The sequence below is a fragment of the Schistocerca nitens genome, chromosome 2, assembly GCF_023898315.1.
Source record: "Schistocerca nitens isolate TAMUIC-IGC-003100 chromosome 2, iqSchNite1.1, whole genome shotgun sequence".
NCBI classification, from domain to species: domain Eukaryota; kingdom Metazoa; phylum Arthropoda; class Insecta; order Orthoptera; family Acrididae; genus Schistocerca; species Schistocerca nitens.
This window is the reverse complement of record NC_064615.1, coordinates 614676197-614690388: the sequence shown is the minus strand read 5'-3', so window position 1 is coordinate 614690388 and position 14192 is coordinate 614676197.

The following is a 14192-nucleotide window of genomic DNA, read 5'->3' as shown; positions in this document are numbered from 1 at the left end:
GTAGTTTTCAACATATTCCTCTCTTTGCTGATTCTTCACAGGACCTACACATTTCTCATTTATTAGTTGGCTTAACTTTCAGCACTCTTCTTAAACAAAACATCTCAAACATTTTGATTCTCTTCTTGCCTCAGAGTTCGTAATTCACTTGCAATGATATGATCCAGGCATACATCCTCAAAAATGTGCTTCTAAAATTAAGATATATTTTTGATACTAGCAGACTTCTCTTAACAAGGAATCCATGCTAGTATGCTTCTTCTATCACCTTACTTTTTCCGTGATTCATTATTTTGCTTCCAATGAAGCAGTTTTCCTACACATTCACCATTACATGTTTCCCAGTCCTGATGTTAAAGTTATAGTTAATCTCATTGCTTCTATTCTGAATTATTCCTACCTCCCTTTTAGTATGTCTTAATCCATATTGTGTCCGCCCCTCGTGGTCTCGCGGTAGCATTCTCGCTTCCCGAGCACGGGGGCCCGGGTTCGATTCCCGGCGAGGTCAGGAATTTTTCCTCCCTCCAGATGACTGGGTGTTATTGTGTCGTCTTCATCATCATCATTCATTCCCATTATGGTTGGAGGAAGGCAATGGCAAACCACCTCCACTAGGACCTTGCCTAGTAAGGCGGCGCGGTTCTCCCGCGTCGCTCCCCTACGCTCTGTAAAGAACTATGGGACTCTCATCATCATCATCAATCCATATTGTGCGCCCAGTAGAGTGTACATTTTATTCAACAGGTCCTGCAGTTCTTTTCCAGTTTTACTTGGAATAACAATGTCTTCAGTGAATATTACCATTGATATTCCATCACCTTGAATTTCCATCCCACACCTGAGCCATCCTTTTATTTCTGTCACTGCTTCTTTGATCAGCAAGTTGGGTTGTAGAGGAGAAAGACTGATTTTCTGCCTTTTTAATCTAAGAACTTCTGTCTTAGTTTTCTATTCTTATTGTTCCTCTCTTGTTTCTTATATATATTGTATGTTAGCCATCTTTCCCTAGAGTATATATCTATCTTTCTGATGATTCCAATCATTTTGCACCATTTCACATAACAGAACATTTTTTATAGTTCAGAAAATACTATAAAAGAGTCTTAAGCCTTACTTTCATTAACACGGGCATCAGAACTGGGTTTCCAGCACTACACTGATCATAATTTGACAGTTTCTTAATTTCCTTTCCCGTTCTCCTGTATATTTTTCTTGTCAGTAATCTTGATGCATGAGTTGTCACACTGACTGTGCAATAATTTTTGCATTTACCTGCACTTTCTGTTTCGGGATTGTGTGGATGATATTTTTCCAAAAGTATAATAGTATCTCCCCAACCTCATACATTCTACACACTAACTGTAATAATGCTTTGACTGTTATTTTCTACAATATTTTAGAAATTCCATAGAAATGTTTTCTTCTTCTTCCTCCTCCTCCTCCTCCTCCTCCATCTCCTAAGTAGAATGTTGTTCTCACTAGTAGGTACATACAATGTACTGTTTTCACCCATCCACAGTCTCCTTTGTATTTAACAGTGAAATCCCCTTTGCACCCACAACGTGGATGCTTATTCTTTTATATTCACAGAAACTTATTTTGAGTTTTCTGCGTATTGGATCTGTCCTTCCAAAGATTATGTACTTTTCATTCTCTTCCTTCGTTTTCTCAAACCGCTTAAGCTTACTTGCATTTTAGTTTTATTACATTTCTAAGAGATTGACATTGCTTTATTTATTTCTTTTACTGAACATTTTTATATTTTCATGATCGACTGAAGTATTTCTTCTGTTATCCAAGGTTTCTTCACAGTTACTTTTCTTATGTACACAATTGTCTGACTTCCTTGATTCCTCTTTCTAGGGATTTCCAATCCTCTTCAGTTTCTCAAATAAATATTTTAGTTCAAAATGGCATTTGGTTTTTTGTCAACATGGTAGCAGATGTGTGTGGTTGATATAGTTTTGACAAATTGCTACAGTTGTAGTTGATTTCCCCGATAACTTGATGTTGTAGCAGTGTAAAAGATGAGACAATAGCCAACAAAAGACAGCAAATTGGGGGCTAGGAGGAATAAGAGCTACCTTAAAATGTGACAAAATCTTTGATGTCATAAGTGGTGAGCTGCTCAAAAGCCAATTCACACTGGCTGTCAAGTCACATCATGACACCATCAAGATTTCTCTGGAGGAAAGAGTTGACAGCTGACATCATCTGTCTATTGCTGATCACAGGACCGAAAAGCTCATTCCCTCCTGATACACAGTGGTGGGCATATCTCCACATTTCATTTCAGCATGGTTTTTGTGGTTGGTATCTGTTGTTTCATTTCATTATTTCATTTCTTAATATTTATAATAAATGACAGCGGATTAATTGAAGCTGTGAGACAGCACCCTGAACTGTACGACATGAGCATACTAAATTACTTGCCCTCTACTACATTTATAAAGTGTATTTTTATGGATACTGTTATCATATTTCATATTTTATAATGAAATAGATTGCAACATGGCAGCAGCTTGGAATGAAAAAGGACTGTGCATAGAATGAGATTGATTAGTAGGTGGAATTTATTTGTATCTTGTCAGGCATTTTTAGTATTACATAAAGAAATGCACTGAAATCTTCACACACTATATAAGTTGTTTGTTTGAATATGTAATGGTGACAGCCCTATTTATTGTTAAGCAGCTCTTGAATTGTCTATGGAACAGTTCAGCAAGCATCAGTAGTCAATATTTACGTACTTACACCAGCTGACCCCAGTACAAATAAGGCATTTGAATTACTACAAGCAAAATACAGTATGCAAAGAAAACCTATGTATCTTGAAGGGAAAGGTATTGAGGGAGATATGAGCAATGCTCAAAAATTTGCACAGGACTAGCAACTACCTTAAACCAAATTTTCACAGGATGTGATGGCAGCACATAACACTGTGTTCCCTTTAGTAATTCTCAGTGCAATTTGACATAACAAATGAAAAAACCAATGCTTCCACTTCCCAAAAATATAAAATGCAGATTCCTCTTCCTCATGCTCCTTGTACAATGTGTGAAATTCCCCTTTTGTACCATGTAATGACATTTTTCTGGACCTACACACTTTCTTTGTGCTGTTTTACACTTCTGCCTCCCTTCTCTAACACACAAGCTATCCCACAAGCTGCACACCATTTGGCTCCAATAAATGTCATTTTCATACAAATGTGGACTCCAGCATCCATGCATTTAAGCTACCACACTGTGTATGTGCACTTCATGCACAAAAATAGTTGAAAATAATATTGCAAAGATAGCAATTCCTCCAAAAAGAACAGTTGAGGACAGCAATGCCTTTTGAGATCATGAGACTTGAACTGACTTGACCTGCATGACGCGATGGCCAATGTGAATACACCTTGACGCGACAGTGCCTTGATGTGATGGTGGTGTGATGGACAGTGTGAATTGGCCTTAAGCTAGAAGAAAGTGGACAAAATTATGAAACTGATCTTGCAAAATGGACCGAGGCTAATGCAAAAGCAAGGACATGACTAATTCTATTGCTTGACTCCAAGTCTTTACTTCGTGTTGGGGAATGCAAGACTGGTAAAGAGAATCGTGATAAGTTACATAAAATTTATGATATTCACTCAGCTGAAAACAATGATCTGCTTTGACACAAATTTCATAACATTGTTGGGAAGCATCTGGTGGTATACAAGGCCATTTAGCCAAATTTGATGAAGTACAAACTCAACTTTCATTGTTAGACAACCGATTGAAGATGGGGACCTCTGTGCATGATTTTTGCAAACTTTGCCCAAAGAGTTCAATTACATTTATATTACATGGCACAGTTTACCTGCTGAAGAGAAGATGTGAAATAAATTACAAAAGCAGTGTTTAAATTATGAACTGAGAATAACAGATCATGAAAACAAAAATGTTGCTACATTAGTGATGTTGAAAATGAAGATTAACAAACAGCAACCAAGACACAATCTTTATCTGAAGCTGATACATTAAAAAATGTCTCATTATAAAAGGAATAAAAACAGAAAATGCTTTTCGTGTAGTAAATCAAACCACTTATCAAAACAATGTAAAACAGGGTTGATTTGTTTCAAATGTAAGATAAAGGGCCATCAGTCAAATGCATGTACTACCACAGACAACAGAGAAGACTGCTATATTGTCAAATGAGTAGCATCAGTGGGACATTCAGGAAGTTGTAGTTGCACTGATAGGCCTACATTAAAAACTGAAAAAAAAGTTTTAATGGCGGGACGCAACAATTTTTCTATAGATGTAAATTCACTAGACTGTGATGAGTGGTACATTGACAGTGGTGCGACACATCACATAAGAAGCCTGCATGACTGGTACACTTTATATGAACCATTTGAAAGTCTGAGTAAGATAGTAGTGCCACAAATGACGTGCAAATTGAAGCACATGGTACAAAAATGATTCAAATGGCTCTAAACACTATGGGACTTAACATCTGAGGTCATCATTTCTAGAGTGAAGCGCCTAGAACTGCTCAGCCACTGCGGCTGGCCGCACATGGTACAGGTTGAACTGATGTACAGGTATTCAATGGAGAAACATGGACAGAATGATATTTTGAATATGTTTGATTTTGTTCTGATGGATCCCGTAACCTATTTTCTGCTTTTTTTTTTAAAAAAAAAAAACACTTAACAAATAAGAATAAATCAAAAAATTGAAAATGAGGCCAACCCTGATTATTTTTCAAAAACAATGCTCCAAATGCTGTTGCTACATCCAGGGGTGAAAATGAAAAATGAGCTTTATTTTTTAGCTGTGAGCTTGTTCATCAAGAAAAGTCTTGTGTTGCTGGTGAAACTCATGACACTTTACACAGACGGCATGAAAAAATAGGTCATCAAAATAAATGCTTTGTGCATCAGTATTTGAAAGATTGTGGTATAGAACCAAAGACTGACAGAAGCTTTTGTGAGGGATGAGTCTACGGAAAACATCGGCTAGCATCTAATGAAAGAGTCCAGAAACCCACTAAACCTGGGGAATTACTTTATCTAGATGTTTGTGGACCAATGGAAGAAAACGATTTGCAGGGTCATTGATACTTTGCTTTTTTTTTAAGGATTATTTTTCCAGTTTCAGTGTAACATACTTTTGTGACACAAAGATGAAATTAAAGAAAAATTACCACTGTTCATTGAAATGTTAAGATTCAAGCTGATGGTACGGTGAAAGAATTATGCACAGGTGGTGGCAAGGAGTTCCATAATAAAGATGTACGTAAGTTTTCTGACTCAACTGGAGTGAAACATTCGATTACTGCACCATATACTCAGCAGAATGGAGTTCCTGAGCCGGAAAATAGAATACTTTGTGAGATGGGGTGTTCTTGGCTTTGCTCTGCTGAATACCTACCAAAAGTATTGGGGGGTGAGGCTGTTATGGCTGCAACGTACTCTTTGAATCAATCTGGTGCAACTGAAATATTTTTGAAGAAAGAAAGTTGTTTGGTCAATTTTGTGATAATTGGAAAGGAATGCTATGCTTGGATTCCTACACAAAAATGGAAGAATTTTGATGCTAAATCTTCAATAGGACATGTGGCTGGTTATGATGATTGTGGATGCCATGTTTATTTTGCTGGAAAGGTGTGCATACATATGCAGAGATGTAAAATTCAACTGCAAACAATTACAGAAGCCATTTACTCAAGGGACTAAAAGGATTGTTGATATATCAGATGGAGATGAAAATGAAAATGTTACAGAAAATAAAGATGAAAATGTTGATTTTTAAGAAGAAGGGATTGTATGAACTAAGAAGTAGCAATAAGTGATGAAAGAGTTACTAATCATCTGATGACATTGAAAGACAAGCTGAGTGCAACTTGTGAGCAAGAAATGAAGACATAGGAAGCTACCATTTACATGAATGGTGAAATTTGAAGAAACCATCATGTTGCTATGAAGATTCAGCCCACGAACCAAGACAAATGCTTCTTTGTGAGACACCATGAAACTATAATGAAGCAGTACAGTCAGAAAATTCTGAAGAATGGAGGAAAAAATGAATGCTCTAAAAGGAAATAAAACATGGAACTAGTTCACAAATCTAAAATGAACAAGACAATTGAAAATTGATGGTCTTTGCTACAAAATTAAATGCAAATAATGAAGTAGTTTGATATAAGGCTACATTGATGGCAAAAGGATACACTCAACATTTTGGAAAAGATTATGTTGACATGTTTAACTCTCTTGCCACATTTGAGATAATGAGAGCCATGTTGAGTGTTGGAATTCAGAATGATTGGTGTATAAGGCAATTTAATGTAAGGACAGCATTTCTCAACAGTATTCTGTAGAAAAAAATATACATGTATCTGCATGAGGACATGGATGTACTCATAAGTAACTGAAGAATCTGTATGGTTTCAAGCAAATCTCAAAATGCGGGTATGAATGTCTTGTCAAATTTCGTAATGAATCTAACTTAAGGGAGAGTTGTTCAGATCCATGTATGTTCTATGGTGAAATTCTGATACTGCTGTTTTATGTTGATGATGGATTGGCCATAGGCCATAAGCTGACTTGCTTCTACAGTTTTTCAAATAAAAGTTTCATTTCAAAATGGAATTTGGTGTTTTGTCAACACTTCTGAATCTGAAGGTTGGTGTCTTCCCTTGTTCCCAGGCTTTTGCCAGGTGTAACTTCTCCTCTTGTGACTTTGGAGCAGTATGTTTTTTATAACTAGCTGAAATTTATTGCAGAAATAAAGGAGACTCCCTCCTCACTCGTTTGTACTGCTGAGCTCACATTCTCTCAAAACTGTGCCTTCTATTCCTTTCCCTGTTACAATATTCCAGTATCCCATGATTATTATGATTTTCATCTCCCTTTACAAACTGAGTACCCCTTTCATTCACTCAGATATTCATCATCTGCAGCTTGTGATAATGGCATATATACTTCAACTCTAGGTGTTGCTTTGGTTTCTTTTCAATTCTGATATGAGTAATCATCTCACTGATGACAATATAAGGAATAGGAAAGATTGCTACTCATCATAAAGGCGACACTTTGAGTTGCAGGCAGGCACAATGAAAAGACTTATGATTTAGCTTTTGGCCACAGCATTCTTCAGAAAATAAAACACACACACATTCATTTACATAAGAAAACACATATCACTCACACATGACCGTCATCTCTGACAGCTCAGATGAAAATGCATAACCGGTCTGAGCTGCCGGAGATGGAGGTCATGTGTACATGGGATGTGCTTGCTTGTGTGACTAAGTGTGTGTATGAAACTTCCTGGCAGATTAAAACGGTGTGCCCGACCGAGACTCGAACTCGGGACCTTTGGCTTTCGCGGGCAAGTGCTCTACCAACTGAGCTACCGAAGCACGACTCACGCCCAGTACTCACAGCTTTACTTCTGCCAGTACCTCGTCTCCTACCTTCCAAACTTTACAGAAGCTCTCCTGCGAACCTTGCAGAACTAGCACTCCTGAAAGAAAGGATATTGCGGAGACATGGCTTAGCCACAGCCTGGGGGATGTTTCCAGAATGAGATTTTCACTCTGCAGCGGAGTGTGTGCTGATATGAAACTTCCTGGCAGATTAAAACTGTGTGCCCGACCGAGACTCGAACTCGGGACCTTTGCCTTTCGCGGGCAAGTGCTCTACCAACTGAGCTACCGAAGCACGACTCACACCCGGTACTCACAGCTCTACTTCTGCCAGTACCTCGTCTCCTACCTTCCAAACTTTACAGAAGCTCTCCTGTATTTCTTTCCCCCATTCTGTCAATTGTTCCCTTATGCTCTCCCTAAAACTCTGTACAACCTCTGGTTCTTTCAGTTTATCCAGGTCCCATCTCCTTAAATTACCACCTTTTTGCAGTTTCTTCAGTTTTAATCTATATTTCATAACCAATAGATTGTGGTCAGAGTCCACATCTGCCCCTGAAAATGTCTTACAATTTAGAACCTGGTTCATAAATCTCTGTCTTACCATTATATAATCTATCTGATACCTTCTAGTATCTCCAGGATTCTTCCATGTATACAACCTTCTTTCATGATTCTTGAACCAAGTGTTAGCTATGATTAAGTTATGCTCTGTGCTAAATTCTACAAGGCGGCTTCCTCTTTCATTTGTTACCCCCAATCCATATTCACCTACTATGTTTCCTTCTCTCTGTTTTCCTACTCTCGAATTCCAGTCACCTATGACTATTAAATTTTTGTCTCCCTTCGCTACCTGAATGATTTCTTTTATCTCATCATACATTTCATCAATTTCTTCATCATCTGCAGAGCTAGCTGGCATATAAACTTGTACTACTGTAGTAGGCGTGGGCTTCGTGTCTATCTTGGCCACAATAATGCGTTCACTATGCTGTTTGTGGTAGCTTACCCGCACTCCTATTTTATTATTCATTATTAAACCTACTCCTGCATTACCCCTATTTGATTTTGTTTTTATAACCCTGTATTCACCTGACCAAAAGTCTTGTTCCTCCTGCCACCGAACTTCACTAATTCCCACTATATCTAACTTTAACGTATCCATTTCCCTTTTTAAATTTTCTAACCTACCTGCCCGATTAAGGGATCTGACATTCCACGCTCCGATCCGTAGAATGCCAGTTGGCTTTCTCCTGATAACGACATGCTCCTGAGTAGTCCCCACCCGGAGATCCAAATGTGGGACTATTTTACCTCCAGAATATTTTACCCAAGAGGACGCCATCATCATTTAATCATACAGTAAAGCTGCATGCCCTTTGGAAAAATTACGGCTGTAGTTTCCCCTTGCTTTCAGCTGTTCACAGTACAGCACAGCAAGGCTGTTTTGGTTACTGTTACAAGGCCAGATCAGTCAATCATCCAGACTGTTGTCCCTGCAAGTACTGAAAAGGCTGCTGCCCCTCTTCAGGAACCACATGTTTGTCTGGCCACTCAACAGATACCCCTCCATTGTGGTTGCATCTATGGTACAGCCATCTGTAACGCTGAGGCACGCAAGCCTTCCCACCGACAATGGGGGGTAAAACATAGCACGAAGTGCAAAAAAAGTGTTACATTATATTTTTTTTAACATAGCAAGAAGTGAAAAAAAAATGTGACACTTGCATATTTTTTATATTTTACTTGTATCCTGCCAGATTCCAAAAATGTGCAAAATCTCTTACTTTTTGAGTCAGTTCTTCACGATGTAATGTTACGGCAGGTGTCACCAGGCTATTAGTCATGTAAAATAAAATAATTAAGTACATATGTATTGCCAAGCAAAGGATGTAGAAAATGCAATCCATCCACATCTTGTATATTTATAAGGTCTTTATTTTCCCACATAAAAAGTAACACACATTTCAAACTGTTTCCTGAACAATTACTGCACTCAGCATAAAGAGAATTTTAAACTTTCTAGGACACTTTTTAAGTCTCTATGCCCCAACATCAGAGTATATGGTGTTAAAAACTTACAGTAAACTAATAGCAGGAATATATTACACAAGCAGAAGGAAGCACTGAAAAGGTGACAGTTTCTCTTCTAGTGGAAAAGGGCTGTTATCCTACTGAATTCATGGATGACAAACCCACAGCTGGAACAACGGAATTCTAAAATGTTTTTCAAAAATATTGATCCAATTTCACAACACTATATCTTCTACAAGAATGAACATAGGAACTTGGAGTACATTTTAGCTCATGAAGCAAAACTAAAAGTTTACCTTGGTGGCAGTTGTAAGTTGCTGGTTCATGTGAGTGCAGGTAGGGTCTTCTTAGTGAATCTCACTGGTTCATTGTCGAATTTTCATCAAGTTAATACGGTGATAGGCCAGTAACAAAAGAAATTTTGCTTTCACCATTTCAACATATGCAATTCAATTTTAAATGTGCAGTATGATTTTCATCAAGAGCATGGCACTGCAAATCCTACAGCTCAAAGCTTTCAACAGTGTCACCAGCAATGTCAAGACATTGGTTGTTCATGTACAAGGAAATCCACAGGTAAGTCCCAAACTCCACCTTTGTACCTCCCTTCGAATGACTGTGAATGAACTATGACAACACATAGCAACAGCAGTGAATGCAGTAACTTCACACATGCTCACAAAATCAGGGGATGAGTTTGATTATAGTCTGGATGTTTGCTGGGCATGTAGTAGAGGGCAAATGGGACATATGTGAAAGGTAAATGAAAACATTGATCCTAAATATAATTGAAAAAAGCATTCTGAGGTTGTATTTGCACGCATGTGACAGGTATACCCTTGTAATACTGGATGGCTCTTTTGGAAATGGAAACTTTATATATCTAGGGATAAGTTACACTTTACTCCAGGTTCACATCATAATATAGAAGGTACATAATCTTGTCAAGTCGATGAATATTTTTGAAAGATACTGTATATTTTTTTGAACACTGTGACACCTAAAGTAAGTACTGCACAGCTGAAATTTAGGTAAAATAATGTTAAACTAACAAATATTTTCATTGTAAATCTTCACATATCTTCTGTACAACAAATCAAATGATTTGAAAATTGTATGTGATGAAATGAGTAAATCACAATTCAGTATGAAGATTCTAGCAGAATGTATATAATTTAGGAGTAAAGAAGACCACACCCTCCACCCAACACTTCCCCCTTCCTCTGTCCTAACGCCTCATCCCAGCTCATATCTCCATATCACCATCATGTGCTGCTCTCCTTGGGCTCTGACACCTGTGAATCATATGCCTGGTCCGTGTATCTGCCACCCCTCTCTCCCATAATCCCTGCCAGCAAACTTCCTGCTGCACCCCAAGCCAATAGTTACCCATTCCAAGCCCCTATTGACTGCCTCACTCCTAGCTGACCAGCTGAAATGCACTCCCACCATTGTGTATCCAGCTGGCACAATGCATAACTCAACACTTCTGCTTATGCTCTCTTCTACTCAAAACTTATTAAAATCACATTTCAATAATGTGGAAAAAGACAGATTGCTATGTACTGTAAAAAAAGACCACAGCCTTCATAAGTAACACAAAACACACACACACACACACACACGCACGCACGCACGCACGCACGCACGCGCGCACGCACGCGCGCACGCACGCGCGCACGCACGCGCGCACGCACGCACGCGCGCGCGCGCACGCAAGCAACAACATCTCATGCACACACGACCATCAACTCCAGCATCTCTTGGGCCAAAATGTCACCTGGAGTTTCCATAGTTTGATTAAATCACATTTCACCAACATCAAACAGGCACAAGAAAGATACAAGATTCAGGCTGCATATCTGTCCAATAGGTGTGAATAAAAATACTAGTACCATTATCAACTGTTGATAAACCTCCATATCAGCTGTAATTTTTCTGCTTTTCTTGTTGTATTCTTTTTACAATGGAACTGCTGATAGCAAAGAAGTTAGTATGATGTGGGATGTGTATAATATGGATTGCTGACAAATTCACTATTTTCAGACTTATAAAAGTTGAAACTTTATGCCAGAAGTTACATCATGTTTTGTGGTCACAATAACAACATGAACAACAAGAATTTAAATATGGTCCTCCACCATTTGAGATGAAACTATTTCTACAAATTGACTGAACTGAAAAAATGCAGAACTGTTCATTAATTTAGAGATGACACATTGTTACCAAAAATGTTCGTGAAATTTACATAACTTGTAGATCTTCATTCTTGAGGTGTAGCTTCACTGCAAATACTCCTTAGCTCTTCTGCTGTGCCGCTGTACATGCAAAACTAATCGTGTAACATACAAAATAAATTAGAGGTACAGATTTTACACAAAATTGCTTTATTTGCGTGCAAGATATTCGGTGGTGAAAAATATGTAATCTCTTCAGAGGGTGGCAAAGGATCCCCCAGGGGCTGTTTTATTAAAATTTAATTAGATGTATGTGGGAGGTAGTTGAAAGTTCCCTGTCTTCTTGAAATGTACACTCTTGAAATGTCAACAGTAAACCTCTCCATGAAGCAAAGTGTCACTTGTAGTTTTTGCAAAGGGAATTTGTTGTACACCTCCACACATCTCTCACACTTAATGAACTAGCCAGTGATTAAGCACACCACTCTACAATGGGTCTTCTCTCTCTCTCTCTTGCATTAATCCAATTAGGTAAGTGTTCCATACTGATGACTTCTTTCATGAATGAATTCCATTGCCTTAATAGCCTCCCAATGAACCTCAGCCTGGTATCTTTCATTTCCTACTTCTTTTACGTATTCACTCTACTTTAGGTCGTTCCAGATGGTTACTCCAACGTATTTAAGGTAGTTACCGTTTCCAGTGTTTTCTCGCCAATAGTGTAAAAGAACAGTGGATATCTTTAACTATTTATGATCAACAGATTATATTTATTTACATTCCAGGTCAACTGCCACGCCCTGCACCAACTGCTGATCCTTTGCAAGTCTTCCTACTTTTTGCTAGTCTTCTGGCCTTGCAACATTCCTACAGACAACAGCATTGTCTGCAAATAGCCTCACAGAGCCCCTATTATCCACTAGATCATTAACATAAAATGTAAACAGTAATGTCCCTACAATACCCATTCATATACTCCCAAAATTACGTTTACATCTACTGATTTTGTTCATTCTGTGTTTTATCTGCAAGGAAATCCTGACTCCAATCACTAAGATGATTCAGTGCTTGGTAAGTGCATATTTTGTTAACTAAAATGGCAAAGCAGAACTGTATTGAATGCCTTCCAGAAGTCAAGGAGCACAGTACCAACCTATGTCTTTGGTGCTCAGGATATCTTTGATGAACGGAGCAAGCCATGTTTTGCAAGATCTCCTTATGTGGAATCCCTATTGATTTTTACAAGAGAATTTTGTTCTTGAAAAAGTCAATGTATGAGCATAAAACATGTTCCACAATTCTAAAAAAACAGACTAATAGCAAGTTCTTTCACATAATCTCTGTAGAATTTCACAGGTATCTCAGCCAGACCCATTGTGCCTTAATCAATCAATCATTCATACACTGTGTTCTTGAATGTCATTATGCAAGACAGCCTTCATCGAGGTGGAATGAGTTGAATTACAAGCTTCTGGATAGATATTTTCTCAGATAGGATGAGTCATTTCAAGGCAAAAACATATATTTAACTCTTGTATGGCCTTTCAAATAAATCACTTTCAAAGGCTCTTCTTTGATAGTAAAATTATTAATCATCATCCTCACAAAAATTGGCAACTGAGCAGCATCCATTGCATAACTGGACTCATCTAATTACATTGAAAAAGAACACCGCTCATCCAAGTCCATTTTCAATTGAGAAAAAGCATCAATAGACATTGTTTCTACTCTTCTTGCAACTGTTCTTAATGAAACTTGAAGAAATTCAGTGGCAGCCACCATTTCAGATTTGCTTTTGAAATTCTGAAACAACCAATCAGCAGCTTCTGGAAATGTTTCTTTCTACAAATTTATCACCTTCAAATGGTTTCTTCCTTTTTTCCGAAACATTCAAAACATAAAAGCAAGAGTGGCAAGAACACTTTTGTCAACCGATTTTGCAAACAGATTTTTCTGTTTCTTTCCTCAGTTCACTGTATGAACGAAACTCTACATTCACACTTCAGTGCACAGTTTCAAAATGTAACATAATAAACAAATACATGTGCCATTTCTTTCTGTTCTGAAAAATTCATGTTTCATCAGAACAAAAATGATAGATTTTGCATTTTTTTTAGACACAACTCATTATGTGTGGTGTAATTGCCCTATGTATTATTTTCTTGATACAAAATCACATTTGAAGATCTTAGTTACAAAATCTCCCTGATGACCAAACACGAACTTTAAGATGATATTCACTTTGTCACGGTGAATTGTGAAAAAGTTCCTGCAAAGGACATCAGCATATGTGAATGCTCATTGCTGATAGCACACACTCAATATTTACAGTGTTCTGTCTACACCCATTACATCGCAGTAGTTGGTAGTGCACAGTAATGGGATGAAACAGTCAGATTTCTTCTGATACATACCAAACCAATAATTCACAAAGATTCAAGGTGTACAACTTTGCTTCCACCATTTTTTCCCCAACATTTGAGGCTTTAATGAAAAAAAATTGGTTACACATGTATCGTTCAGTGTATTTTCCATCGCTGGCCACTACTTTTTCCCATCTTTCGGGCAGTG